Raw genomic sequence first — 25,156 nt, 5'->3', positions numbered from 1 at the left:
TCTTTGGGTGGGAAAGGACAGGGTTGTCTCTATCAACAGCCGTCTTTCCACAGAGGGTGCCCCTCCCCCTTCCTCAAGGTCTCCCCAGTGTGGGTGCTTCCCACAGCTTCTCCATCAACACCCCCACCCTCCCCGAGTCTTAACTCCCATCCCCACCTTGAGAAACCCTACACTTACCTTATACTCTGTGGACTTCAGTGGCCATATTGCTTTTGGCACTGCTTGGGACTGAAGTGAAAGATGCCATAGTCCCCGAAGACCATAAGCTGATCTCCCCTTCAAGAGAGAGGGAGCTGACCGTTGGTGACTAAATCTGAGGGTCACCCCACCTCAGGCGAGGGACAGGTTTGAGAAGGCAAGGACTTCATGGTAACCGCAGCTGGTACAGGAATTGAACCTGCACTGGTGGCATCGCTCCGCATCACAAACCAGTCCCTACAGACATGCCAGCCTTTCAGATTGGCAAAGACTCTCTGATGCAGGTCTTGCTCCCACGTGAGTGGCGGACGTTCCACCTCCAGCAATAAATTAATGCTCCTTGGAATGTTAACTGGTGGCCTTTGGCAGGTGCCTTCCTTGCTGACTCATCCGGTGGCAGCGTCATAAAAAAAACCCTGGCCTTGAGGTCGAATTTTCATGTCCACAAAAAATTGCGAATGGGTTTAAAAAATTGAGGGGGCAGGGCCAAAATTTGAAGTTTCCTCTCAAAAAGAGCCCCACATAAACTTCCGACACATTGGGACAGTGGTTAGCACTGCTGCCTCACAGTGCCAGGGACCTGGGTTCAATTCCGGTCTTGGGTTACTGTGTGGAGTTTGCACTTTCTCCCCGTGTCAGGATGGGTTTCTTCCCACATTCCAAAGTTGTGCAGGTTAGGTGGATCAGCCATGATAAAATTGCCCCTTAGTCTCCAAGGATGTGCAGGTTAGATGGGGTTATGGGATTAGGGCAGGGTAGTGTGGCTAGGTAAAATTCTCTTTCAGAGCATCGGTGCAGACCCGATGGGCCGAATGGCCTCCTTCTGCACTATAGTGAGTCTATGATTCCCATAGGCAGGGAAGGGTTCAGGTTAGGTCTGTTTGCAACCCTGCATGCACAACCAGTGATGTTGGACCTGTCATTGATAGACCGAGGAGAAATGTGTATTTCATGTCCCACAGTATTTTTTAATCGGGATGAGTTTTTGAAAGCCCTTGGAAAACCTGCCAGGTAAGAAAGTTCGAGAATATTTGGGGAAGCCTGCAGAGGATCCGGGAACATCCTGGCAGTAAGTTATCTTTTGATAACTTCAAATGTTATCATTAGATGTTGCCTTATAAGTTAGATGTTTTTACTGCAGTGATTGATCATAGTGCTCTGGCCTGCAAAGGTAAGTTGATTATTTCATTGACCAGCTGTATGTAAGCGCTGAGATGCATTTGAGTACTTTTCCAATTGAAAAATGTGTTATTGTGCATTCAAAATTCAATAAAACAGTGCTGGAACACTCCTGTCATGACCTGAACAGCATGTCCACAGTGCTTTAACTTGGGAAGAATAGCCTGCTGCCTAAACTAAAAAAGAAAAAACAGCTACCGAGTCTCCTGTGATTGACAGGCCATCTGCTTTGAAGTATAAAACAATCTGGTCTCTCATTTCCATTATCTGGAGTTGTAATGTTTTTTTTATATCAGTTATTATGAATGCATGGCTGAATTCCACTAGCTAATGATGCACTTAGTTCAGCAGGGTGTTTGTTTACACAGTTGTTCAAGGGATTGAGAGCATAGTTTGATTGACAGTTCTAAGAGATTCTAATAGGTTTCTTTGTCTTTGATGAGGTTTCTGAGTAGATGCTGGCTTTTTTTTATAAACAATGTTATTGAGGTATTTTTGGCATATAAACAGTGACATTGTATAGTACTGTACAAAAAGGAGAAGCAAATAACACATAGTACAAACCACAACTCCATTCTCGCACGGACCTGCCTAAACCACCCCCTGCTCTATTCTACCCGAGCCCAACCCCCCCCCCCCCTGCTGACGGTTAATTCTCCGCGAAGAAGTCAATGAATGGCTGCCACCTCCGGGCGAACCCCGATAGTGAACCTCAAGGCGAACTTAACTTTCTCTAGACCGAGAAAGCTCGCCATGTCCGATAGCCATACTTCAGTCTTCGGGGGTCTTGAGTCCCTCCATGCCAACAGTATTTGTCACCGGGCTACCAGGGAAGCAAAGGCCAAGACGTCGGCCTCTTTCTCCTCCTGGACTCCCGGGTGCTCCGACACCCCAAAGATTGCCACCTCAGGACTCATTACCACCCCAGTTTTCAAAACCCGGGACATGATGTCCGCGAATCCCTGCCAGTATCCCCTGAGTCTAGGGCACGACCAGAACATGTGCACGTGATTAGCCGGCCCACCTGCGCATCTGGCACACTTGTCCTCCAGCCCGAAGAATTTAGTCATCCAGGCCACCGTCATATGGGCCCGGTGCACGAACTTAAACTGGATCAGACTGAGCCTGGCGCATGTTGCGATCGTCTTTACTCTGCTCAGAGCTTCTGCACAAATACCGTCCTCCATCTACCCCCCCCCCCCCCCCCCCCCCGAGCTTCTCTTGCTACTTAAACTTCAGGTCCTCAGTCTATGTAGTCTCTGCTCCCATTAGTTCTTTGTAAATATCTGAGACTCTACCCTCACCTACCTCTCCCCTCGATACTACCCTGTCCTGCCTCCCCTTTGGCGGGAGGCGTGGGAAGGACGGCACCAGCCTGCGCACAAAATTCCGCACCTGCAAGTATCTAAAGTCATTCCCTCCCGCCAGAACTCGCCAACATTGAGGGCATTTAAAAGTTTATTGGATAAACATATGGATGATAATGGCATAGTGTAGGTTAGATGGCTTTTGTTTCGGTGCAACATCGTGGGCCGAAGGGCCTGTACTGCGCTGTATCGTTCTATGTTCTATGTTCTATGTTCTCCTCCAACGCTCTCATGCTCGGGAAGCTCCCTTCCAAGAACAGATTACCCACCCTCGCTATCCCCGCCCTCCGCCACAGTCGATTCCCACTGTCCATGTTCCCCGGGGCAAATCGGTGATTGCCGCAGATTGGGGTCCACACCAATGCTCTCACTTCCCCTATATGCTTCCTCCACTTCCCCCAGATCTGAAGAGCCGCTACCACTATAGGGCTGGTGGAGTACCGCACCGGCGGGAGCTGCAGATGCGCCGTAACCAGGGTCGCCAAACTGGTGCCCCTGCACGAAGCAGCCTCCATCCGCTCCCAAATCGACCCCGTACCCACCATCCATTTCCTTATCATCGCTATGTTGGCCACCCAGCAGAGTGGCTGAAGTTCGGCAACGCCAGCCCTCCTTCCCCTCTGTTCCTTTCGAGCATCACCTTCCTCACCCGCGGGGACTTCCCCGCCCAGACAAATCCCAGGATAATTTTATTCAGCCTCTTAAAGAAGGACCTCGGGATGAAAACGGGGAGACACTGAAATATGAACAAGAATCTTGGGAGAATCGTCATCTTAACAGTCTGCACCCTCCCCACTAGTGACAGTGGGAGCGCATCCCAACTCCGAACCTCCTCCCTCACTCGTTCCACCAACCAGGACAGGTTGAGCTTATGCAACTTGCCCCAGTCCCGTGCCACCTGTATCCCCAAGTATCTGAAGCTTTCTCCTACCAGCCTGAACGGCAACCCCTTCAGCCTACTCTCCTGCTCCCTCGCCAGAATTGCAACCAACTTGCTCTTAGCCAGGTTCAGTTTATATCCTGAAAACCGGCAAAATTTCCTCAGGGTTTCCATGATACCGTCCATCCCCGCCATTGGGTCCGATGCGTATAACAACAGGTCATCCGCGTATAACAAGACTTTATGTTCCACTCCCCACCCCGGACCAGCCCTTTCCAGTCCCTTGAAGCTCTCAGAGCAATTGCCAGGGGCTCTATGGCCAGCGCAAACAGCAGTGGGGAGAGAGGGCAACCCTGTCTTGTCCCGCAGTGCAGTCTGAAATAATCTGATGTTGTCCTGTTCGTCCTTACACTAGCCTCTGGAGCCTGATATAACAGCCTAACCCAGTCAATGAACCCCTCCCCGAACACAAAACGTCCCAGCACCTCCCACAGATAGTCCCACTCGACCCGGTCAAATGCCTTTTCGGCATCGATAGCTACCACTATCTCTGCCTCCCTGCTCTCCGGGGGCAACATAATCACATTTAGCAGCCTTCTTAGATTGGCCACCAGTTGCCTACCCTTTACGAACCGGGTTTGGTCCTGCGCAATTACGTCCTGTACACAGTCCTCAATTCTAGTTGCCAAGACCTTGGCCAGTAATTTAGTGTCTACGTTGATCAAAGAGATCGGCCTGTAAGACCCACAAGCCTCCGGGTCTTTATCCTGTTTCAGAATAAGCGAAATAGTGGCCTGCGACATCGTAGGGGGTAGATCCCCTCTGTCTCTTGCCTCATTAAAAACCCTGACCAGCACCGGCCCACAGGTAATTCTGCATGCATCTCCTGAGTCTCTCACACACCGCCTCGTCCGCTAGCAATCCAACTTCCAGCCTCCATTATGGGAGCTGAAAGCTATCCTTACAAATCTGTAGATCTACCCAGTGCAGAGCATGGTCTGATATGGCAGTTGTCAAATATTCTGACCCCACCATCCCGGCCAGCAAGTCCTTACTCATGACAAAGAAATCAATTCGGGAATACACCTTGTGTACGTGGGAGTAGTACGAAAATTCCCTCGCTGATGCCGGCTAAATCTACACGGCTCAGCTCCCCCATTTGCTCTATGAACCCTCTCAGTTCCTTTGCCATCGCTGGCAACCTGCCCGTTTTTGAACACGACCGATCCAGGCTCGGGTCCAGGACTGTGTTAAAGTACCCACCCATGATCAATTTGCGCGAGTCAAAGTCGGGGATCTTCCCTAGCAACCTCCTGACAAAATCCACATCGTTCCAATTAGGGGCATACACACTGACCAAGACTACTCTCACCCCTTCGAGCTTACCCCTAACCATAACAAATCTGCCGCCCCCATCCGCAACTGTACCCTCCGTCTCAAATTGAACCCTTTTATTAATCAGGTTCGCAACCCCCCTAGTCTTAGGGTCGAGCCCCGAATGAAAGACCTGACTAACCCAGCCGCTCCTTAGCCTAACCTGGTCTGCCACTTTCAGGTGCGTCTCCTGCAGTATGACTATGTCCGCCTTCAGAACCCGCAAATAAGCAAACACACGCGCCCTCCTCGCTGGCCCGTTTAGCCCTCTAACATTCCAGGTGATCAGCCTGGTTGGGGGGGCACTTCACCCCTCCACCCCTCCCCCCCTCCCCCCCCCCCCGCCCCCCCCTCCCTCCACCCCCCCCCCTCCCCCCCCTTTGCCGATCAGCCATCCCCTTTCCTTGGCCAACCCCCCAGCCATGTGTTGAGCATTCTCTGGCCCGCCTCCTGGCCAGCTCCACCCATGACCTCCCCACTGTTGCCCTGTCCAATTTCCATCCTCGTCAGCAGATCAACCCCCCCCCCCCCCAAGCAACACCTTCCTACCACCTAACCCCTGCTCTAATCTAACTATATGAACACCCCCCACCTGGCTTCCGTTGACTAGCCCACCCAGCTAGCCTGGTGGCTCCCAGCTTCGGCGCCAGCGTGTCACTCACCCATTGTTCCCTGGCTCCCCTCCCCGCGGCCCATCCACACCACTTCCCCAAACCAGTCCTGCTGAAACAAATACTCTTTACAAGTCAGAAACATCCCCAACAATAGTGTAATTTAAATCAAACAAATAGAGATAAGAAGTATGAGGCCCTTCCCCTCCAAACACAGAAAAAGATTGCAAAGAATTCCCCTGAAACCCCCATCATAACCGCACCTTTTTAACTATTTTCTTTTTTATATTTTCCCCCAAAACTCCAACCAAACGAGCAACCGAAAAAGGAAACATTCAAGGAAACCACGAAAAAGAACAAGAAATACACATCGCAACCAAAATACATCCACCTAAAAAGGTCGAAAAAAACAAAAAGAATGGACCGAAGCATGCAGGCATCTCTCACAGCGAGAGAGAAACAAAATAGACTTAAAAGTTCTACCATGAGTCCAACAGTCCTCAGCTCAGGGCCAGCCCTTGCTTCTTAACAAAGACCATCGCCTCCTCGGGTTCCTCGAAATAGTGGTGCTGACTCTCATACGTAACCCACAGTCGCGCCGGAAACAGCAGCCCGAATTTCACCTTGATCTTATACAAAATCTCCTTCACATGCCTGTAACTTCCCCTCCTCCTGGCCACCTCAGTACTCAGGTCTTGTTAAACACGCAGGGTGCTAATGTCCCAAGTTCAGCTTGGTGTGCTCTTGGCCCATTGCAGAACCTGTTCCTTATCCAGATACCTGTGGAACCGGACCACCATTGCTCGTGTGGGACCCCCTCGTCACGGCTGCCTCACCTGCACTCTGTGTGCCCTGTCCACCACCGGTGGGCGAGGGAGCACCTCACTTCTGAAACACGCCCTCCACATACGCGGCAGCATCCAGCCCCTCAGCCCCCTCCGGGAGGCTGACGATTCTTACATTCTGCCGGCGTGATCTGTTGACCAGGTCCTCCAGCCTTTCAAGGAGCATTTTCTGCTGATCCCTCAACCTCCGAATCCCCACGTCTGCCACCGTTTGAAAGTCGGCCTGCTCCTCCACCGTCTTCTCCAGCTTCTGGAGTTTCTCAGCCTGATCATCCAGCCTTTTTCCCAATCGGTCCATCGACTTCTGGAGCGGCTCCAAGTTATCGCGCTTCGGAGCTAAAAAGCCCTCCTGCATGGCCTGTAGCAGCTGCTCCATTGTAGGCTGGGCTGTCGGCGCCTTGATCTGGACATCGGCTATATTGGTCTCTCACACAGCCTCCACCGTGCCCTTGCTTGACCACTTCTTCTGCTGTTTACGGTCCCTCCTGCTTCTTAAGTCCATACAACTCTGTATGGGTTCAGTGCCTGAGTACTGGGCGAGATTCTCCGACCCCCCGCCGGGCCGGAGAATCGCCGGGGGCTGACGTGAATCTCGCCCCCAGCGGTTGCCTAATTCTCCGGCACCGGATATTCGGCGGGGGCGGGAATCGCGCCACGCCTATTGGCGGGCCCCCCCCCGCGATTCTCCGGCCCGGATGGCCGAAGTCCCGCCGCTAAAATGCCTGTCCCGCCGGCGTGGATTAAACCACCTACCTTACCGGCGGGACAAGGCGGCGCGGGCGGGCTCCGGGGTCCTGGGGTGGCCTGGCCCGCGATCGGGGCCCACCGATCCACGGGCGGGCCTGTGCCGTGGGGGCACTCTTTCCCTTCCGCCTTCCCCACGGTCTCCACCATGGCGGAGGCGGAAGAGACTCCCTCCACTGCGCATGCGTGGGAATGCTGTCAGCGGCCGCTGACACTCCCGCGCATGTGCCGGACGGAGATGTCATTTCCGCGCCAGCTGGCAGGGCACCAAAGGCCTTTTCCGCCAGCTGGCGGGGTGGAAATTCGTCCGGCGCGGGCCTAGCCCCTTAAGGTTGAGGCTCGGCCCCCAAAGATGCGGAGCATTCCGCACCTTTGGGGCGGTGCGATGCCCGACTGATTTGCACCGTTTTGGGCGCCAGTCGGCGGACATCGCGCCGTTTCCGGAGAATTTCGCCCACTATTGCTTTCCAGTTGCGCACCCAAAAGTGCAAAAAAGTCGGGGGAACAGGTCCAAAAGTCCGACCGAAACGGGAGCCACCAAATGTGCAACCTACTCCCTCATAGCCGCCACCGGAAGTCCGCATAGATGCTGGCTTGATTTTACAACTTGTGAGGATTTAACGCTCTTTTAATGGGGCTGGAGTTCTATTCTATGCAGTATGCAGTTTGATTAATGCTTTTATTAGATTGTTAGAGTTTTAATTTTTTGCAAGGCCATTTCAAAGGATTCCCATTGATATGACATGGCTTCTGAGGTGCGTTCATGGTGAATATTAGGTGAGTGGAAATGGAGGATACATGCGGTCATGAGGGCACATGGAATAGGCATGGCGGTGCGTTGGGGAGGTGAGGGTTAAGGGGCATAAGAATGATGTGGAGAGTCGGGTTGATGCCCTCATGAACTTTAGTGGGCCAGCTAACCAGTCTACTCTGGCATCTGCATTCCTCCGACGCTGCCTTGAGCCTATCTAAGGAGGCATGAGACTGGAACATTGCCTGCGCACAGCTCTAGGAAACTAAAACATGGTGGTTAAGGGAGGAGGTGACAGGTCTTGATTGGTGAAATTTGGAACTGCCTCTAACCGTGTTTCCTGAACTCAAGATGAAAATACAGCTCACAGACTTAGGTTCAGTGGCTAGCACAGCTACTTCACAGCTTCAGGGACCCGGGTTCGATTCCGATCTTGGGTGGTTGTCTGTGTGGAGTTTGTACTTTCTCCCATGTCTGCGTGGGTTTCCTCCGGGAGCTTCAGTTTCCTCCCACAATCCAAAGATGTGCAGGGTAGGTGGATTGCCATGCTAAATTGCCCCTTAGTGTGTCCAGAGTCTACTTGGGGTTACGGGGATCGGGCGGGGGAGAGGGCCTGGGAAGGATGCTCTTTCAGAGGGTCGGTGCAGATTGGATGAGCTGAATGGCCTCCTTCAATACTGTAGGGATTCTATGATTCTAAGAAGAAATGGATTACTAAAATTTTACATTTTACAAAATGGAGAATCGCGCGGGGGCGGGCGTGAATCACGCGACACCGGTCCGTCGATTCTCAGGCGACCAGAGGATCGGCGCCAATGACGTCGGTCGGGGGCCATTCAACACGCCCCACTCCCCGGCGATTCTCCCAGCACGATGGGCTGAGTGGTGGCTGAGTTCGGCCGAGTTCCGCCGGCGTCGTTCTCATGTGGTGCGACCCAGCGGAACCTCAGCGTTCATGCTGCGGGGGCGGCCTGGTGGGGGGGGGGGGGAGTGGGGGATCCGACTCCGGGGGGGGAGGGGGGCTCTCGGCGGGCGGGCTTATCCCAGTGGGGGCCTGTGTTCCTCCGCGCCGGGCCCCTGTAGGTCTCCGCCATGTTGCGTCAAGGGCCGGCGAGGAGAAGGCAACCCACGCGCATGCGCAAACTCGCGCCGGCCATGCTGACACCCGTATCGGCAGCTGGAGCAGCGTGAGGCTCTCCAGTGCCATGCTGGCCCCTTGTGCGGCGCAGGATCGCTGATCCTAGGGGCCAGATCACGCCGGTGTAACACGCTCCGGCGTTTACGACAGCGTTTACTTAGTTTACTTAGCCCCAGGACCGGAGAATCCTGGCAAAAACATTTAAAAGGCATCAAATTGTTCTACTGGAGTTTTCCATGTGGTGCATTTAATTCAAATCCTATACTCTGCATTTTGAGTTAAGTTATTGTTTACTTGTGTGGTGGTATGTATTAAGGGTAATACGGTACACCATGAATGCCAAGGAGCCATTGGAGAACAGATGCTGGATCCCGATTGGATTCGCCGCCTACTGGGCTCTGCCCAGGTAGGCGGGGTATAAGAACCTGGGTTTAATCCCCGCAGCTGCATTCTGTAACTGAGCTGCTGGGGAACAAGTCTGAACAAGTCTGCTCAATAAAGCCTCGATTGAAGTTCTTTACGTCTCGCCTCGTGTGTGATCGATGGTGCTACAACTTGTTACTTTCTGCCTGTGCCTGGAACTTGTTTTCTGGGAGGCCTGGGGAGAAACAGTGAAACCTTTGAGCATATTCTGCTACTCTTATACAACTCATTGAAGACAGAGGGTGCGATTCTCCGTAAAAATCTGTAAGTATGGTAGCGAACGGGAACTGCCGCAAGCTTCCCGGCGCTCGGCTTGGAGAGGCCGGCAACTTTATTCAGCGTTAATTACTCCACTTAACAAGGCCCCACAGGCTTCTTGCCGCAAATGAAAGCTCGCCAACTGATTTTCCGGGACCGCACTCACAACACTGCACGCACTGAGAAGGTTGAGCGCACTTAAGTAGCACTTAGTGAGCCAAGCCCAACCAGCTCGCAACAATGGCGCCAAGGAGACTGGCCCCAAGATTCGGGGATACAGACCTGGGGAGGCTCTTAGACACTGTGAAGGGCAGAAGAGATGTCCTGTTCCCCCGAGGCACCAAGGAGATGAGTCATTGATTGTGAGGGTCCTGGAGGGTTACTATAGGGTAGCCAGTGCTACCTGGGATGAGGTGGTGGACCGGGAGTGTGACCAGGCTGAGTGACCTCCAGTGCAGGGAAAAGGACAACGACCTACATTCAGGCAGCACGTGTGAGTAGAAACCAATACCCACTCCTCCCCACGGGACCTTTCAGCCCTAACGTGAGCATCCACCACCCAACTCTCCATGTGACCCCAACCCTCCATCCACACCCCTCCTCTTCAACTTCCCCCCCGAACCCTTCCATCCCAACCCCACCGCCACTGTAAAACGTGTGTGTGGCTAATGATCCCCTCTCTGTGTCTCCATCTAATGGATGAACTGCAATAGCTCGCCAAGCCTTCTTCGATAGCATCTTTCAAATTTGCAATCTCTACCATCTAGAAGGACAAGAGCAGCAAATGTATGGGACTATTACCACCTGCAAGCTCCCCTTCAAGTCACTCACCATCCTGACTTGGACTATATATTCATTAATTCACTATTGTTGGGTTAAAATCTTGGAAAACCCTATCTAACAGCACTGTGGGTGTACCTACACCCATGGATTGCAGCAGTACAAGTAGGCAGCTCACGCTTTCTCTTGGGTAATTAGAGATGGGCAATAAATTTTGGCCTTGCTAGCAATGCTCACATTCCAAAATCTCCAGACACAAATTCCGAGCTTTATTTAAATACATGGAAGATCACTGTTGCAACCTTTGAGCCTCTACAAAGTAAATTCCCATGTTATTGTCCCCTTTTTGTGTGAAAAGAGACTCAAAGTATTCATTAAGAACCAGGCACAGTTTGTGCCTCCACAAACCAGTTGCCATTTTGGTCTCTTATCCATCTTACTGTTTCCTTAGTTATCCCTTTGCTCTTTATGTATTCATCAAACATCCTTGGGTTTTCCTTGATTTTACTTGCCATTATTTTTGTCATGCTCTCTTTGCTTTTCTGATTTCATTTTAATTTCATTCCTACACTCTTTATACTCTCCTAAGGTTTCTGCAGTATTGATCCCTCGGCAACTCAGTAGAATTTGGCTCCAGGGTGACAACACACCATCCTGCATCCATGTCTATGGCCACAATAGTTTTTGAATCGTTCCTCCTCCCTCCCTGTACAGATGAGTTGTTGATTGTGCCATGGACTTGACTCTGTACTACCCAGAAGAGCTGGCACCTCCATTAGTTTTCAAAACTGAATATGAGTTAGAGAGCTAGGTGCACTCATGGGATTCCTGCAGTAATTAGAATGTTACTTGGTTGGATGCAAAAAGAGAATAGTATTAAAAAGGCAATTGGTTTGCAAAAAATAATGAATGAAAGTGACTGCAGTAATGAAAAATAGTTCAAGTTACTGACCAAGTCATGGAGACATGTGTTTTAGTAATAGAACAGAAAACACTGGCACACAGAATGGAAGAATATTCGTTAGAATTGCTGGAAAAATGCTCAGATCAGCTGGAGAGGATTTACAGTGTTCTAAATTGATGACAGATACACAGTGAAGGTAACATCATTAAACTTCCAATACTGAAAATGCATCTCAAGAGCCTGGAAGGAAAAATTATGAATCATTATGGATATAGTGCTGCACCAATGCACAACATCTGTTCTTACACTAAAAAGTGCTACCAGCTGTTAAATGCTGTTTCAAAGTTGTTCACATTTTGATATTGCTTATTAAGGAACTAGTTGTACTGAATTAATATCGTTAAGGCAAATGAAGCAAATGCATTTTACAAAACTGCAAATCTTCCATTTTGTTATGTGGTAATGCCTTTAAAATAGCTTGAAATATTACTATCATCATTAGCATTCTACTATCACATGCATACAACCAGTTTTACCTCACCACCAACTCTCTCTTCCCTTCTATTGTCTCTGATTTGTCACACTGCTTGTTTAACAGAAATTCCTTCCAAGAAATGGGAAAACTGAATCCAGGGGGTGGGAATTTCTCCTCCCCTGCGACGTGATTTCTGGCAGTGGAGGCAGCCCACCATTGGCCGGCAGCAGGATCTTCCAGTCCTGCTGATGTCTATGGGGTTTTCTGTGTCCTGCAACCTCCGCTGCCAGGGAATGCACTGCAGGGGTTGCCAGCGGTGGGACTGGAAGATCCCGGTAGCAGAAAAATTTCAGCCATTGTCTTCAGTCCCCACCATAAGCTCTGCTCCTTTTCCACCAAGTCCATCCATCCTCCTGCTCACTATCCTGAGGCTGAACTGTACAGTTCACAATTAGGTAATCGATTTGACCCTGAGATAAATTTCTGACCACCACCAAGACCAGCTTCCACACTGTCATTGACCACATTGACTGTCTCTTCCTTGCCTCAGCTCATCTGCAACAGAAACCCTCACTAAAATCCAGCAGTCGCTTGGCTAATCTCCCATTTTCACCCTCCATAAACTCATCCAAAATCTACTGACCATATCCTAACTTGTACCAAGACCCATTCACCTATTACCTCTGACCTACATTAGTTTTAGTCTGGCAGTGCCTTGATTTTAAAATTCTCATTGTTATTTTCATGGTCTCACCCCTCCTATCTGTGTAATCTCCCCCAGCCCTACAACCCTTGGAGATTTCTGCACTCCTCTAAATCTGGCCTTTTTCTCATCCCTGATTTTAATTACTCCACATTATTGATGTCCCTTCAACTGTCCTGTTCCTTGCCTCTGGAATTTCTGCCCTTAAGCCTCTCACCTTTCAACACTCTACTCTCTTTAAAGACGCTCCTTAAAACCTACCACTTGCTTTTGGTTACTTGTCTTAATACCTACTTACGTGACTGGCGTCAGATTTTATTTGCTATATAAATACAAGCTGTTGGAGTAGTAGGACAACTAGAATTTAAAGCAGAATCATTGCCACTTGGGGAGGAAGACAACCTGGGGAACATGGCATAACTTTTCTTACTCTAGCCTGTATTTGTCTATGTTCATTAACCTTAATGAAAATATAAACAATAATGTACATTGTAAAGTGATTGAGTCATTGAAATTGGAAACATGGAAGAAAAAAGAATCAAGCACTATGTAAATTGGACAGAAAATTGGCTATCACCTGTTTTGTCCGACCACCCAGAACCAATTTCCCTCTTTGTATAAAAGCAAATTACTGCGCATTCTGGAATCTGAAACCAAAGAGAAAATGCTGGAAAATCTCAGCATGCTGCCAGATCTGCTGAGATTTCCCAGAATTTTCTCTTTGGTTCCCTCTTTGGGCTGGATTCTACGGTTCCGTGGTGGCGGCATTCACTACTTCCGTTACTTGTCAATGGGATTTCCCATTGAAACCACTCCCCGCTGCCGGGAAACTCGCGAGCGGGGGTGCGCTGCTGGCGGGAACAGTGAATCACAACAGCTGGAGAATTACGGCCTATGTCTAGTGTCTCAGGGTTATTCTGAGGCAAAAATGGGTTTGAGGGAATTAGCTAAAGGTTAAATAAACAACCTTTTTGTTTGCTTGCCAAAGGACAATTATGGAGAACATGCAGCTTGGAAGATAATTTATAATTCAAGATAATCAAGGTATCAGCCACAGCAGCAGAAATAAACAAAACTTTAGAATGAGATGCAGAAGAAAATATTCTTCTGATTACGAATGGCTCATTAAATTTATTCTTAACATAATTAATAGTATGTTATAACCTGACGGATCGTATTGGCTGAGGACACTTGGTTACCCCATGTTTCTTGGGGAGTATGAGCTCCCCCATGGTGGGGGGGGGGGGGGGTGCAAGGCAATCACTAGTAGTTGCAGCTGAATATATAGAGCTGGCCAGTGAGGTACTGGCTGGAGAAGGAAGCAGTAGTGAACTACTGCTACTGTGTACATATTGTTGTAAATAAAGTTACTTTCTGTTTGACTCTACAAACTCGTGCTGGATCTTTGTGGCCCTCATTAAATAGGTTATCTTGGACCTCCCACCAACCAGTCCAATGCTGACCCCTTCCTAAAGCTCTCTAAATGCAGACCTTTTACCAATGTAGGTTTCATGACATCAGAAGGTCAACAATGCTAAGTGCATGTGCTGTTCCATGCGGTTACTAATTTACCAGTGTCTAGACCTTTACAAACCGAGTATAATTAAGATGGTTGTGGGTTTTTTAAAAACTCATTTTACGGGATGTGGGCATCGCTGGTTAGGCCAGCATTTATTGCCCATCCCTAGTTTCCCTTCAGAAGGTGGTTCCAGGACTTTGACCCAGCAACAATGAAGGAGCGGCGATATATTTCCAAGTCAGGCTGATGAGCAACTTGGAGGGGAACCTCCAGATGGTGGGTTCCCAGGTATTTGCTGCTCTTGTCCTTCTAGATGGTAGTGGTCGTGTGTTTGGAAGGTACTGTCTGAGGACCTTGGTGAGTTACTGCAGTGCATCTTGCAGATGGTACACACGGCTGCCACTGTTCGTCGGTAGTGGAGGGTTTGAATGTTTGTGGAAGGTGGAGCAATCAAGCGGGCTGCTTTGCCCCTGGATGTTGCCGAGCTATTCTATTACACTCCAGACTTGTGCCTTGTAGATGGTGGACAGGCTTTGGTGGGGGGGGGCTTTGGTGGAGTGTGGTGTGGTGGAGGGGGGTGCAGAAGGTGAGTTCCTCCATGTTGGATTCCTAGCCTTTGACCTGTCCTGGTATCGCAGTATTAATATTGCTAGTTAGTTTGATCACTGGTAACTCCCAGGATGTTGATTATGGGGATTCAGAGATGGTAATGCCATTGAATGGCAAGGGGCAGTGGTTAGATCCTCTCTTGTAGGAGATGGCCATTGCCTGGCACTTGTGTGGCGCGAATGTAACTTGCCACTTGTCATTCCAAGCCTGGATATTGTCCAGGTCTTGCTGCATTTGGTCATGGACTGCTTTATTATCTGAGGAGTCGCGAATGGTGCTGAACATTGTGTAGTCATCTGCAAACATCCGCACTTCTGACCTTATGATGGAAGGGAGGTCATTGATGAAGCAGCTGAAGATGGTTGGGCCTAGGACACTACCCTAAGGAACTCCTGCAGTGATGTCCTGGAGCCGAGATGATTGACCCCCAACCACCACAACCTTTGTGCCATCAAGGCCGGATGCCCTTGTCCTTCTAGATGGACGTTCAAACCCTCCACCACCGATGAACCGTGTGTACCATCTACACAATGCACTGCGATAACTCACCAAGTTTCCTCAGACACGACCACTACCATTTAGAAGGACAATACCCATGGAGCTGATGGGGTTCCCTGCCAGCTGACTGACTGGTGGGTGAGACACCCATCAGGCTGACTAAATCCAGCTGCATATTTTAAACCTAGTCAATCCGTTTGTTCCAGTAGTTCAGGTGGATGCAGCTGATCCAATGGGATTAAGAGAAGGAACTTTCCCAATATCCTGGCCAACATTTGTTCTTCAACCATCAAAAACACATTTATCTTGGCCATCATCTTATTTACTCTTTGTGGAACCATAAGTTGGCTGCTGTATTTCCATAACAGGGGCTACACTTGAAAAGTAATTCACTGTATGGAAACACTTTGGGATGGATGCCCTGAGGCGATGATAGGATGCTAGATAGGGGAGTATGTGCAAACATGTTCATTTTCTCTTTTTTGTTTTGAACGAGTATAAGGGAGATCTCTCCCACCTACTTGCATGTTAGAATAACCAAGTTAAGACAAACATTAAAAGACTGGGCAAAAACCTTTGCTAACGGCATGTTCATTTACAATAACTGTGCTAACAGTAATCTCTAGCTTTCTACTTCTAAGTCATCCCATTCTTGAATTCACATCTAGGAACATAAAACACATTAATGTGGGTGACTGCTTTCATTCTGGAAATACATTTCTAATTACGAAAGGGGAGAAACTGATGTATAATCATAGTTCATTTGAACAGTGATTAGATGTCAGAGGTTGTTTAACTTTATTTGAAGATAAGTGGAAATTTACTGGCCACCTTTCATCACAATAATGTTATGGTGCCATAGGAAATTCAAACTCAGTAAATTAGGTAAACATTGGTGTAAACACCAAAGCATTTGATTAAAAACATACTGAAAAATTAGGAATAGAAACAAACATCTGTGAGCTGTGAATGAAAATCAGTCAGCTCAGGCAGTGAGATCAGTGAAGCAGCAATGGAAATTTAGTAGGTTATGGGTACGATTTTATGGCCAAATCATGCGTGAGCGAGAGCGGTGCTGCAGTTAGATTATGAGAGAGGCCAAGATTGGGAACCGCGCAATGCACCAATCGGTTTGCGATCTAACCAGCCCGCTCCTGTTGGCGAAATCAGGATCCTGCCATGAAGAACCAATAATCACCACTTAGAGCCAATCTCCATCCAATTAACGGGAAACGACCCCCAATCTAACGGACTCCCCTGATCAAACCACCTCCCCAGAAAGTAGTCACACGGGCACCGATTAGTACACCTTTTTAACAATGGGCAGCTAGCGGAATGGCTGTTGTGGGGATCCGAGGAGATGGGTAACCATCTACTCTCCCAAGCAATGAACCCAGGAGAGCTGGCATTGCTGTCCCAGTGTTCGGTTGCGGGGGGCGGTCACCCCTAGGCTGCGGGGGGTTTCTCAGAGCTTGCAAGTCTGCCATGCCACCCCTGGATCATGTGTACCCATAACAAGAGCAGCCATAGCCCCTGCCTGTCTGTCCCACTGACCACCCATAATTCCCACTGACCATGTAGGCCTCTGGCCACACGGTTGAAGGCTATTGTTAATAGGGACTTGGCAATTTTAGTTAAGTAAGCACTTCACACCTCCCAAGTGGATTCCTGTGGGTAGATGTGCCTTGCAGCATGTGAGAGTTATTGCCTAGCATCCCAAGCAGACCATGATGCTGAGACACTGTGCCTGAACACTGTAGGAAACAACACCATAGACGCAGTGGCTAACATCCAAACAACCAGGGGTTGGGTCCCAGCACCAGAGACATTTCCTGGTCCAGAGGGTGGATGTGTGCACTGGGGTGGGGGCTAGTGCTGGTCCAGGTAATGTTACGTGCGGGTGTCTGGGGTGCAGGGTCTAATTGGTGTTAATTTTCCAAAATTCAAAATTCCAAGATACTGGAAAGTAGCAAATGCAACCCCCTCTATTCAAGAAGGGAGAGAGGCAGAAACAGAAAATCATAGACAAGTTAGCTTTACATTGTCGTGGAGAAGGTGTTAAAATCAATCTTTAAAGAGATTATAGCTGGGTCTTAGGTAAGTTCAAAGTAATTGGGAAGAATCAGCATAGTTTATGAAAGGAAATAGGTTTAACCAATTTATTAGAGTTCTTGAAAGAGCAACATGTGCTGTGGATAGAAGGGAGCTTGTAGACATGCGGGATACTCCCGCAATTGGCGGGATGGCCCGAAGTCGGTGCCAAGAACGGCGCAAACCACTCAGGCGTCGGGCCTACCGGAAGTTGCGGAATCCTCCGCACTTCCGTGGGCTAGGCCGGCGCTGGAGAGGTTGGCGCTGCGCCAACCGGCGCCGAAGGGCTGGCGCGAGTTGGCGCATGCGCAGACCGGCCGGTGTGTTCCTGCGCATGCGCAGGGGGGTTCTTCTCCACATCGGCTGAGGCGGCCAAGAACTGGGCAATAACTCCCACATGCTGCATGGCACATCTACCCACAGGAATCAACTTGGGAGGTGGGAAGTGCTTACTTAACTAAAATTGCCAAGTCCCTATTAACAATACCCTACAGAGGCCGGCGCGGAAGGGAGGAGTGCCCCCATGGCACAGGCCCGCCCACAGATCGGTGGGCCCCGATCATGGGTCAGGCCACCGTGGGGGCCCCCCCCGGGGCCGGATCCCCCCGCGCCCCCCCGAGGACTCTGCAGGCCGCCCTCAAAGTCAGGTCCCGCCGATATGGACCTTGTGTATTTCATGCCGGCTCGACCGGCCGAAAATGGGCAGCTCGGCCCATCGGGGCCCGGAGAATCGCCGGGGGGGCCACTGCCAACGGCCCCCGACTGGCGCAACGTGATCTCCGCCCCCGCCAAAAAAACAGCGCCGGAGATTTCGGCAGCCGCCGTCGGAGCGGCCGGGCGGGATTCACGCCGCTCCCGGCGATTCTCCGATCCGGCGCGGGGTCGGAGAATCCCGCCCATAGTGTTTGTATGCAAGTGCATGATGTAATCAAGAGCGCTAATGGAATGTTATCCTTCATTATTACTGAACAAGGATGGTATGCTTCAGTTAAACAGGGCATTGGTGAGACTGTCTTTCAAATACTGTATGCAGTTTTGGTCTCCTTGTTTAAGGAAGAATATTAATGCACTGAAGGTGGTTCAGAGCAAGTTAACTGTATTGATACCAGGAATGAATGGATTGTCTTATGAGGATATGTTGGACAGACTGAGCTTGACTCCACTAGAGTTTAGAAGAGTGAGGGTGATTTGATTGAAGTATACAAGATCCTGAATGATATTCACAAGAGTGGATATTGAAAGGATGTTTCCTCTTGTGATTGAGTCCGGAACGAGGCTGCACTGTTTTAAAATTAAATGAGGAGAATTTTTTCTGAGGGTTGTGTAACTTTGCAACTTGCCTCAGAAAGCAGTGGAAGCGGGATCACTCAATGTTTTTAAGGTGGAGGTAGATAGATTCTTGTTGGGCAAGGGGATAAAAGGTTTTGTTGGGCAAGGGAATCAAAGGCTATTGCGGATAGATGGGGTAGATGAAACTCAACAAAACAGGTCAGCCATGATCTTGTTGAATGGTGGAGCAGGCTTGAAGGGTGGAATAGCCTACGTCTGCTCTCCTATTTGGTATATTCATAATCTTGATTTTAATTACACTGGGATGGCTCTGCCTTCAGCTGCCTAGGCCCTAATGTCTGGGTCCCTCTCTCCTACTCTTCTCCCCTCCCCGCTCTTCTTGTTGAAGCACCCTCCAGTTGTGTAACTTGTGTCACGTGTCCAGGGGGACAGTGGAAAAGTATTGTTCTGCGTGCAGCTCTGACAGATCATGCCGTACATGAAAAGACAGCAAACCTGTCTCCATACCAATTAAGTACTCAACCATGTGAAAATTTTGGCTTTACTCAGTTTCCCACCCAGAGGTATGTTTGGGACTTTTGTAGACCACGAAGGAGCCCACACCGAGTTGTTAAAGGGAAATAAAGATTTCCTACGATAACTATAATTTACCTCCTACGAAATATCCCATCCAGGTCTGTCGGTACCCAAACTAGCCAACTTTATACAGTAGATAACTAAACAGGGGTCAGATTTCCCCGCCCCTTTAAACAGGGGAGTTTGTATTCGGTGAGGCTCACGGGGAGTTCAATAATTGCCACCTCCTACGTCCTGTGTGGGTTCATAGAATTTATGGTGCAGAAGGAGGCCATTCTGCCCATTGAGTCTGCACCGGCTCTTGGAAAGAGCACCCTACCCAAGGTCAATACCTCCACCCTATCCCCATAACCCAGTAACCACACCCAATACTAAGGGCAATTTTTGGACACGAAGGGCAATTTAGCATGGCCAATCCACCTAACCTGCATACCTTTGGACTGTGGGAGGAATCCGGAGCACCCGGAGGAAACCCACGCACACACGGGGAGGATGGGCAGACTCCGCACAGACAGTGACGCAAGCCGGAATCGAACCTGGGACCCTGGAGCTGTGAAGCAATTGTGCTATCCACAATGCTACCATGCTGCCCAGGTTCCAGGCTGACAGGAACCAATTGTTTTCCATCTCTGTGGGGAAAAATTTAGCCCCAAACCCCTGTGCCTCTCTAACTCGTTTTTCTCCTTTAAGGTAATAATGGGTTGTTCATTTGAGACTGAGATGAGGTGGATTTTTTTTCTGAGCGTCGTGAGTCTTTGGAACTCTCTTCCTTATAAGGCAGTGGAAGAGTGAATATTTCTGAGGTAGATAGCTTTTCAACTTGTTAATCAATAATCTATCAAAGGTATAGAATTTCATAGAATCCCTACAGTGCAGAAGGAAGCCATTCAGCCCATCAAGTTGTTGCCTTTTTGGATCTACTGTAAATATGGCAGTCAGTGAGGTTTCCCTCCTTTCTTTGGATATCTATATTCTAATGCTCAGAGACGCCAGGTATCAAATGATACCACCACAAGATTCAACTGGCTGTCGATCAAAGAGCCAAACACCAGCTAGTTAGTTCAAGGTCAAGGGTACTTTATTTACACACACAATTAGTCATGCAACATAAACACTACTAGTTAAACTACACTTATCAACTAAGACCACCTGTACTTAACTTCGGGCACCCGGCTTAGGTCAGAGGAACACTGGCCGTTGTTCGATTCTGGATCTATCGGGTCTGTAGAAGTAACTACTGCTCAGCTAGGCTCATCCATCTGGTAGCGGGCGTTGAACTTGAACTTGCTTCTGGTGGTGCTGCACTTGGAAGTAGACGTAGCCGGGGCGCCAGGTCTAAGAGAGGCTGAACACATGGTGGACTCTCTTCTTATACTTGGGGGTTTTCGCGCTCTTTTGGGCGGTCCTTCAGTTTGGACCCCACTAATTGAGTGATTCCTGATCATTGCGTTCGATTCGAACCAATAAATGGGCAGGTGCCTTGATGGCTGGGCGTGACCCAAGCGGTCATTGACCCTGTTGTTTACGCTTTCCTAGTACAGGGAGTGGTGCCGAAATGTATGGGACTGTACCGGTCACTCAAGTACCAGTCCTTTGTCTGCTGGAGATGGGCCATCAAATGCTAATCGTTTGGGCTTTCGATACCATCTGGATTCCTCACTCGCAAATGTACATTTCCAGGCTCCGAGCCTGCCTGAATCTCGCATTGTCCATTTTTCTTGCTATGCTTTGCGACCTTCCCTGTTCCTGGTTGAAAGTGGCCATCCAGGTAGCTACAGAGTCTGCACCAATTCTCTGAAAGAACACTACCTAGGCCCACTCCCTCGCTCGATCCCTGTGACCCATCCTAACCTGTACATCGTTTGGATGCTAAGGGCCAATCCACCTAACCTGCACACCTTTGGGCTGTGGGAGGAAACTAGAGCACCTGGAAGAATCTGGGGCTGTGGTTACAATTAGATCAGCCATGATCCTACTGAATTTGGAGGAGGCTTGAAGCGCCAAGTGATCTACTCCTGGAGGGGCGGGATTCTCCGACACCCCCGCCGGGTCGGAGAATCGCCGGGGGCTGGCGTGAGTCCCGCCCCCGCCAGTTGGCGAATTCTCGGGCACCGGATATTCGGCGGGGTTGGGAATCGCGGCGCGCCGGTTGGTGGGCCCCCCCCCCCGGCGATTCTCCGGCCCTTGATGGGCCGAAGTGCTGCTGCTGGAATGCCTGTCCCGCTGGTTAGAATCAAACCACCTCTCTTACCAGCAGGACAAGGCGGCACGGGCGTGCTCCGGGGTCCTGGGGGGGCGCGGGGCGATCTGGCCCCGGGGGGGGGTGCCCCCACGGTGGCCTGGCCCGCGATTGGGGCCCACCGATCCACGGGCGGGCCTGTGCCGTGGGGGCACTCTTTTCCTTCCGCCTTCACCATGGTGTCCACTATGGTGGAGGCGGAAGAGACCCCCTCCACTGCGCATGCGCGGGGATGCCGTGAGCGGCCGTTGACGCTCCCGCGCATGCGCCGCACGGCAAAGTCATTTCCGCGCCAGCTGGTGGGGCACCAAAGGCCTTTCCCGCCAGCTGGTGGGGCGGAAATCAGTCCGGCGCGGGCCTAGCCCCTCAAGGTGAGTGCTCGGCCCCTTAAGATGCGGAGAATTCTGCACCTTTGAGGCGGCGCGATGCCGGACTGATTCACGCCGTTTGTGGCGCCGGTCGGCGGACATCGCGCCGATTTCGGAGAATCCCACCCCTGGTCTTTGTTCATATGCAGTCCTATCTCTTTGATCAAGCACTTGGTTTTCTATTTTAATACTTCCTCATGTGGTTCAGTGTCATATGTGGTTTTATATTGCCTCCGTGAAGCATCTTCGGATGATTTATTATGTTAAAGGTGCTATATAAATGTAAATTGGGCAGAATTCTCCGTTTCTGAGACAGTGCTAAAGCCGACGGAGAATTTGTGTACTTTCGCGACAGCAAAGCTGGCGCCACACCTGGACCGATTCTGCTACTGTTAAGGAGTTAGCACTGGCGCCATGTGGAACACAATCAATTCTAATGAGAAACGGTGCCGGATTCACAATTGACATTCAGAAGGCTGACTAGCTGCACCGAATATACACTTCACGCCCACACACACACCATTGCAGCCAACAAGATGGTAGTAAGGAGACAGGCACCAAGGTTCGCAGACGCAGAGCTTGAGACCCTTTTGGACCCTGTACCCCGGCCCGGGAAGGACGCTGTCAACTGCTGCCCCTATACCAAGGCGGAGATGGCAGAGGCGGTCAGTGCCGTGGGCAACGCCATCCGGGCCAGCCAGCAGTGACGTAAACAACTGCACAACCTCCCCAGAGCGGCTGTGCCTGGCACTATCTATCCCCAGCCCACACACCCGTAACCCTACCCCTCCAATGGAGAATTATGCCCATTCTTGTTTTATGTGAATGTCCCTTGTACTTGTCTTAACAAAAGCCTTATCATCTTTACTTGAAAGAGAAACAGTGATGTCTGTGTTTTAGATGTACATATCTCACAGCATAATTTCAGTCCACATGAGCATTGTGTATTTATCTAGAATGGATCAGAGCAGAATTTCAAAGCACACACTGGTCAGGATTTTCCGAGCCCCCTGCTACATGTTTTCATGGTGGCCAGCCATTAGCCGGAGGTGGAATCTTCTGGTCCCACCGTTGTCAAAAGGGGTTTCCCGCTGTATGCGCGAACAAGAAGTGACTCCAGAGTCACAAGCCTCCACAGCAAGCTCGTGGACAGACTCCACAATTGCAGAAACGCAAGACTCCAGAGCGCAGTCCTTGCACGAACAAGAAGTGACTCCAGTGTCACAAGCCTCCACAGAGAGCTCGTGGACAGCCTCCACGATAGAAGAAACGCTTGACTCCGATGTGCAGTCCTTGCAGGAACAAGACCATGAGGGTCTAGCAACCTCTCCTGACCAACCAGCGGCAGACTATGCAAGTCTGCCATGCTCACGTGAACAGCGCGAAGGCTATGACAGCCTACCATGCTCCACTGCACAGCAGCATGACCATGACGGTCTCTCATGCTACAATGAAGGGCATAGCGCTGATGACTGTTCAACCCCAACTGAAGACAAGCCAAAGGAATCTCCTCTTCCAAGCCCGAAGGAAAAAGGTTCATGCGCTGACCTTCAGGATCATTATAGCCGAACAGAGATTAATAATGCTGCACGGTCACAGAAGGATACTGAGGATTTGCTAAAGAAATTACCTGTATGTTTAACCACACTAACCCCAGTGATTAAGCAGTTATGTATGGGGAGTATAATGTGGGCAATTGAGAACAGTAAAAGAGAGACTGTGACCATGCCAGTCCCAGCAAAATCAGACCCAGAGACCATGAAGGCATGTACATTAGACAAAGATACATATGAGGCACCTGAGAAGAAAAGCCCAAATGAAGGACAACGGCAAGACAATGACAGTCCACCGACATGGTGTGCACCACCAGATGAAAACTCTGACAATTTACCCAACCCTAGTGAACAGCAAGCTGCTAATGAGGATCTATCCACGGGATGTGAGACGAGTGACGACAGCATCCCACTTCCCATGCAAAAGGTGCAAGGTGACACACCTCGCCTAGTGCGTACCGAGGCACTCGACGATCACGGTGGGACCACTGACGACTGCGGTGGCAGCACACCGCTTCCACCCTCGACGGCTCGAGCCTCTCCACTGGTCGGTGCATTCCTGCATGTTTCGACTCCAGAAGTGCAGCTTCAGGGAATCTCGGCTGCCTCCAGTGAACCTGTTGGGACTCCGGACGGGGAGCATCGACGGAAGGCAGACCGGACTCCAGATGGGGAGCAGCCAAGCGCCGACTCTGATTCGCGCACGCCAGACCTTGCTCCGGACGGGCGGTGTCGCGGCCTCGGTGATGGCACACTCAGGGTGACGGCGGATGCCACGGCGACAGGGAATGGATCGCGTGGCAGTCCTACTGGGTCGGCAGTGGCGACCAGCACCGGCGGTCCAAGACGGACACACCAATTCGCGCCATCGCCAGACGTTGATGCGAGCAACAATTCTCTCTCCAAGGCGACATGCTTCGACGTGTCTCTGCGGAGTCACCCTTCCGGCACAGCAGGTGGCCGGAACCAGCGTGCACGGTCTCGGCCAACTTCCACATCTGGCACAGTCATCGCCTTGCATGATATTAGTGATGGTGCTTCTTCAATGGCAACGACACGTCGGCTACAAGATGCCGTCCACCATAAACATAAAAAGAAAAAAGACTCCACCTTGTTCCTGGCATGCAGGGCGGATGGATTGGGGCGTAGGCGCAATCAGCGAGCTTTGCGCCGCCTTCCACGCTCGCAACTGAACCGTATGCACACGCCGGATCCTCCACTGGTTCCCAAGGATGACTTCGTGGAGATGCCACGGATCATGCCCCTTCCATCGCCACCCGTGACCAGGCCACAGCAGCTAAAATCCTCCCCATGCAGAAGCTAAGGCTGTTTCTGGGACCTTGCCACCTGTCAAATCCAGGGCAAACTTTATTGACGCAGACAAGTATTTTCTCCCTTTTGAGTTGGCATGCCAGTCGAAATGTCCCCGCATAGTCAGCACATCATCTGACTGTTTACAGAAATTAATTGATAGAATTATAGAGACAATATGTGGTTGTTCTCAAGGACCACAAACCGACGAAGGTGTTCAGTTGCAGATAATTAAGGCCTTACTAACTACAGTAACATCTCAGCACATAGAAATACACAAAGGAACTGTGTTACAGGCTGTTAGAACGCGCTACAATATACACCTGGCCAGCAAAAAAACTTAGTAAACCAAACCACAGCCAAGGCAACACTAACAAAGATGTTGAATGTTATATTTGCACGAATGAAAAACCAAGCACTGCACGAAGTACAACAAATGGAAAAGTAGAGACTTCGGCAACAGCATCACCTC

At 50.3% G+C, this 25,156-nt stretch overlaps 1 protein-coding gene across 1 annotated transcript in view; it reads right to left on the bottom strand.

The window, feature by feature from the left end:
* Positions 1-25,156, bottom strand: part of col21a1 (collagen, type XXI, alpha 1) — a 485,509-nt gene that overhangs the window by 149,196 nt on the left and 311,157 nt on the right. The window lies entirely within an intron of this gene.

Source organism: Scyliorhinus torazame, chromosome 4 (genome assembly GCF_047496885.1).
Source record: "Scyliorhinus torazame isolate Kashiwa2021f chromosome 4, sScyTor2.1, whole genome shotgun sequence".
Lineage (NCBI taxonomy): Eukaryota > Metazoa > Chordata > Chondrichthyes > Carcharhiniformes > Scyliorhinidae > Scyliorhinus > Scyliorhinus torazame.
Note: the sequence above shows the minus strand (reverse complement) of the source record. Positions and strands in the feature narration are given on the sequence as shown.